Here is a 6,089-nt window from a genome sequence, read left to right on the forward strand (position 1 = left end):
AATACTTAAAAGAACAGTGTATCATGACCGTAGGGGGTTAATACCAAGAATGCCAGGTTAATTTACCATTACCAAATCAATCAATGTATTTTGTCATATGTATAAATCTTTGACTTCTCCAGAGAGAGAGAGCCGCACAGTGGTTTGAACAGAATTATATAAAGAATGATAAACTACAATAGGAGTTGGATTGATATGTGATAAATTGGCTAGTAAGAAGTAAACATAACTCAGGTGCACCTGGGTGCTCATTTGGTTAAGTGACCAACTTCCTCTCAGGTCATGATCTCGCAGTTTGTGAGTTTGAGCCCTGCATAGGGCTCTGTGCTGACAGCTTGGAGCCTGGAGCCTACTTCCGATTCTGCTCCCCCTCTCACTACCCCTCCCCTGCTCACGCTCTGTGTCTCTCTGTCTCTCAATAATAAATAAACTTTTTAAAAATTAAAAAAAAAGAAGTAAACATAACTCTGAAGAATTTTCTAACAGATCTAGAAGCAGTCACTTCCAATAGGGTTGAAATAGGGAACTGCATACATTTCAAAGAGCCAGAATGTGTTGGAGTTTGCAAAACTGTGCCTTGCAGAATGGCAGCGTTGTCACTGTTGGGCTGTATGACTGGAATTCCCTGGAAACCCATCCTTTGGAGCTTGCCAGAAACCTGCCCTTTAACATATTGGAGAAAGTTCTTCATAGGGAGGTTTCTAATGGAGAACTGAAGAAAGCAAACACAATGGCTAATATATACAAATAAATACATGTAGGAAATTGGAAAATATGCAAAGCTCGTATAGTTTTCATTTCTGTAATTACTCATGAGGTCCTAATTGACAACTATGTCTCTTTTCTTCAACTACTCTTTCAGTATTTCCTCTGTCTTCTGGACGAATATTTGCTGTTTGGCGTTCTATATCTGTGAAAGGCCCAAGCCCTCAATGTTCTGATTTTTTTTGATTGCTATAGTTTTCCATAAACTTTTACCATTGGACATGGACGTATTGGGAAGTACCATAGAGAATCCCCTGGAATACAGATGTAGGCTGCCTTGTGTTTATTGTGTAGAACATATTTTCACTTAGCAGACAGGGTCAATTGTGCAGGCCAGCAAATTAATACCCCCTTTTCATGTTAGCTTAGTTGCAGAAAGATCCTTACATGTCCAGGAGGTGATCTCATCTTTCAGTTTAGTGGAACCATTGTTGTGTGCCTTTTGTTAGAATCATCCCATCTTGATAATTAATGTCTCCAAAGAAACAGCTCAAAGTTACCAGGTAAGAAGTTATAGGTAAGTGAGTTATAGGTATAATATGACAGACTCCACTCACACTTACACATCTTACAGAATTCTAATTAAAAGCATATGCTGAGTCCTGTAAATAGAATTTTGTTCTTTTAAGCGGTTGTCTCCCAACTGGTAACAAAATGAGTCTTCAATATATCATTGTGCCTTTCACTTAGGCTAGCTTCTTCAATTGATTGGGTATATGGTAAAATCAATTAAATGCACAAATATGAGCCCATTGCTGTACTTTCTTTGATTTGAAATGAGTTACTTGGTCATACTCAATGCTGTGTGAAATGACATGAGTCTTAGATGTCTTGGTCACTTGAGGTTCCACGGTTAGGCTTTCCGTCTCTAACAAGACTAGTAGAAAGTCTGTATCTATTTCTCAAAAGGAAACTAGTTATCTTTCAATGAAAAGAATAGGTTTTCTTCCAAAATCCTAAAGGTCTTGCCTGCAATTTTCCTACTTTTGGTTTGCTGGAGGCCCATACAACATACTTATATGCAAGTATTATTAAATCTATTACATGATGAAGCCCAAGAGGTAGAATGGCTTATACTGATGCCTGAATGTGATAAGGAGTCTTCTCTTGTTCTTGTACCTACTTATAACTGGAAACCTTATGGGTAACTCTAGATGAGTCAGATTAACACAGTATATGTTACACAAAAATCCAAAATGGCCTGCCAAGTATTGTGCCTCTTTTCTCATAGTACACAGTGAAAGTTGCAGCAACTTGTTCTCTTTGGAGGGGATTTCTTGACATGCTCTAGACTGTTGATACAAGAAACTACCCTACAGAGACAGGTTCATGAAATCTGTGAGTATATCTTCTATCCTCTTCTTTGCATAATGCACCTGCTACTTCCTGGTCATCAGATCCAATCAGCATAATGTCATTAGGATAGTGGACCACTTAGGTGTTTGTGGATTGTCAAGATGATCAAAATCTATAGACTGCATTATGGCAAGTAGAATTAACACAGCCCTGAATCAATCTTCTAGAACTACACCAGTGGCCCTGCAGGTAAATGCAAACTGCTCCTGGCAATCCCTGCAACTTGGTAAAGATAAAAAGGGATTAGCTGGGTCAATAGTTGCATACCAAGTGTCAGAAATTGTGGTAAAGTAAATAATAGTACCTCAGGGATGCCCAAATCTTAATCCTGAAGCTTATGAAAATGTTACTTTACAAAAGGGGCATAGTAAATGTGATTAAGTTAAGTATCTTGGGATGAGAAAATTATTCTCAATTATTCACATGGGCTTAATGTAGTCACAGGGTTTTTATAAGAGGGTGAAAGAAGGATCAGAATCAGAGAGAGATGTGATACCAGAAGCCAAAGTCAGTTAGGAAGCCAAATCAGTCAGCTTTGATGATAGAGAAAGTGGCCACAAGCCAAGGAATACAGATGGCCTCTAGAAGCTGGAAAAGAAAAGGAAAAGATTGTTGCCTGGAGCCTCTAGAAAGAACGTAGACTTGCAGACACCTTGATTTTAGCCCATTGAGACTGATTTTGGATGTCTGATCCCAGGAACAGTAAGATGAAGCATTTTTGTTGTTTTTATTCGTTAAGTTTTTGGTAATTTGTTAAAGCAGAATGAAGAAACTAAAACAATGGCTGAATTGATTTGCTCCAAAAACTATATCACATCCATAATTGAATATTAGATGTTAAATTCAGTTCAGCTTTCCTACATCCCTAAGTCTTTGCACTTCATTCTCTACAGTATGCTAGGACTGCTCTGACAATTCAGTCTCATTAACTACTCCTGAGTCCAAATTTCAATCAGCCAACCAAGTTAGCTGAAAGAGTGACATCTAGCTACACAAGCAAACATATTTACTCCAGAATCTCTAGTAAGTTCACTGACTATAGGAATAACAAATAATAGAACAGGTATCCTGCCTCGGGCTGAGACAGAGCACTCAAGAGATAGCACTCTCCTCTCAAAACACACACATGGGTCTTATATCAAGACCTATGGAGAGGCAGAATTGTGGCTCACTAAAAGAGAAGTCACTGCAGTAAACTTGCCAGAAATTTGCTCTCTAGAGTGCTAATGAAAGCTTTTCTTGGGGGAGTGTCTCACAAGGGGCACTTTGCTACAGAAATGTTTGGAAAAGGTGTCAAAGAAACTGCTGGTCTCTAGAAGCTGTTGCCCTCCACACATAGCCGAAGCCAGGCAGTGGAGAATCCGTGAGCACTACAGGAGCCTGGTGTTCGCGAAAGCCCAGCACACTGCAGGAGCGTGCCAGAGGAGCCCAACAGTAACAAGAAACAGACTCCACTCTAGTTTCTCTCCACTTTCTTCTACTGATAAAGCTTCAGTGTCAGGTGCTAACAGGAAAATATTTAGGGGCATCAGATTCATTTTCACAGAGCAGGCAAAAAGGATGAATTTATAGCTGAGGGACAATAAATCAATGACTGTCACACTGTATTAAAAATTAAAAATAGGGGCGCCTGGGTGGCTCAGTCGGTTAAGCGTCTGACTTTGGCTCAGGTCATGATCTCACGGTCTGTGAGTTCGAGCCCCGCGTCGAGCTTTGTGCTGACAGCTCAGAGCCTGGAGCCTGTTTCAGATTCTGTGTCTCCCTCTCTCTCTGCCCCTCCCCTGTTCATACTCTGTCTCTCTCTGTCTCAAAAATAAAATAAAAAACGTTAAAAAATTTTTAAAAAAAAATTAAAAATAAAAATCTGTAGGATCATCTCAATGTATGCAGTTTATTCAGCCTCAGTTTCCAATATTTTTCAATATAAACTCTTGTGTGCTCAGTGAACAACGTTTGGAAGGACATATTCCAGATATATTTCAGTTTTTACTTAACAAACACATTCTGTCCACTCTTAGTGTGATATTAAAATACAATATCGCCAAAGTATTGCCATTCATTTTCTAACCATGCTATTGAATTCACAGCATTTACAAATTCATAATGATATTTTTTACATTTGTTCTGCTACTTCTAGCTGTAAGCTCAATTTTAAATTGGAAAAAATATGCTTATAAGTGTTACAAAATTGCTCTTGCAGATCTTCTGGCACATTTTTCATAAATAAAAATAAGCATTTTCAGGCAGAATTCCAAAACATAGAAAAATGATTGAATTTGATCATGGGGGAAGTCTCCTTTGGCTAGAAAGGAACTAATCACACATTCAGAGAAGAAATTTACATATTTTAGATATTTATAAAAAACATGGTACATCCTAAAATAATACAGAAGACAACAGCTATAGAAGACATGGTTTATTCAGCATATACACCGGCCTACAAAAAGTACATAATTTCTGGCAATAAGTTTTTATTTGGGAAACCACTGAAGGTGGAACAGTGCAGAGACAAATTTTTCCTAGTGATAGATTTTTACAACAAATAATCTGATGACTATCATTTGATTACTATTATTTTGAACTCAAAAATCTTGCTGAGATATATATATTCATGCCCCATCGTATACACAGTTGTTAGTATATGAGTAATGAACAGGCTAAAATAAAGGACTTTTAGATGGCTAGTTGGGAAGATGGTAGGCTGTTTAAACAGACACTATTTTATTATATTGTTGTGTGTATAACACTGGGTCAATAAATTAGTAATCTTCATTCTTTTCAAAACCAGTGACTCAGATTATTAACATTATTGACTCAAAATTATAATCTGTTAATACTTTAGACAAATGATTTTTTGGCAAGTGCAATGATTTTTAAATAAAACCTGGAGAATATTATTGCACAGAGTAGATTCATATATATTGTTTGTTATACATGTTCTAAGCATCAAAAATTAGAGTTTGCAAGTTTTTTTCTTAAATGTCTTTCAGGTTGGAAAAGAAATAAAAACTGTAAATACATTATTTGGAGAGAAATATTATCTGTTTAATCTGCAAAAGAAAGTAACAGGAAGTGAGATAACAAGTGGATAAAATGTTTACATCAAAAAAGTTGTTTTTTACGTAGTTAATGGGACTTTCAACTCTACAGTCTTATTTGCAAAGCACTATAAAGGAACAGGATAAGGACATCCTTTTCTATTTTAATTTCATTAGCTGCCATTATGTATTTTTCCTAAATCAGCCTCTTTATGAATACACCTGTCTACATTTCTATTATTTTCTTTGTAAATAGTATGGAGGCCTGATTTTTCATACTAATAAGGAACCAAGCAAATACTATGAATGCTGATGGAATTAGAGATAACAGGAACTGTGAGTACCACTGCCTTTATTTTACTCTTACAAAAAGACGTTGTGAGACAGAGCACTAGATAGCCCACAGTGTGATGAAAAAAGTACCCAAGCTGAATGCCTCCTTCGTATTACTAGTCAAGGCTGAGTCACGCCACCACCCGGCTACACTAAGTTTTACTTGGTATTTGCTGTTCCATAATTAGAACAATAGAAAGACATGGGCATCTATGAAAACTACAGAGCCTCTATTCGCTTTTTATTTGAATCTGTTAGTTTCTAATTGCTGCCTCAGAGGTAAACTGTAATTCAGCATCTACATCATCTTCATTTAGATGGTAGCAATAGTATCATAATTCCACCTAGTTTCTCAATTTGGAAATAAATTTAACCCCATGAGAAGAAGAGCCATTATCTTCCCTAATAGTCACTGCCTAAGAGAGATAAGTTTGTAACTATGAGGAAACCAATTTTAAGTTTCTGCTAAAAGAAAAAAAAACTTGATTAAATATGATTTTATATTCCCCCTCTTTTTTAAAAAGGGAATACAAGCCTTTCATAGAAGAGTTTCTGAAAGTTTTCATTTCCAAAGCAGTTTGAAATGACATGTTTTAA

General features: G+C 36.7%; 1 long non-coding RNA gene across 1 annotated transcript; it reads left to right on the forward strand.

The window, feature by feature from the left end:
- Window positions 1-1,133: 1,133 nt before the first annotated feature.
- Window positions 1,134-5,493, forward strand: LOC128312066 (uncharacterized). The gene is made up of 3 exons (XR_008290861.1): window positions 1,134-1,268; window positions 1,997-2,103; window positions 5,416-5,493. It is a non-coding gene; the product is annotated as an uncharacterized LOC128312066 (long non-coding RNA).
- The last annotated feature ends 596 nt before the right edge of the window (window positions 5,494-6,089 follow it).

The sequence above is a fragment of the Acinonyx jubatus genome, chromosome C1 (assembly GCF_027475565.1).
Source record: "Acinonyx jubatus isolate Ajub_Pintada_27869175 chromosome C1, VMU_Ajub_asm_v1.0, whole genome shotgun sequence".
NCBI classification, from domain to species: Eukaryota; Metazoa; Chordata; class Mammalia; order Carnivora; family Felidae; genus Acinonyx; species Acinonyx jubatus.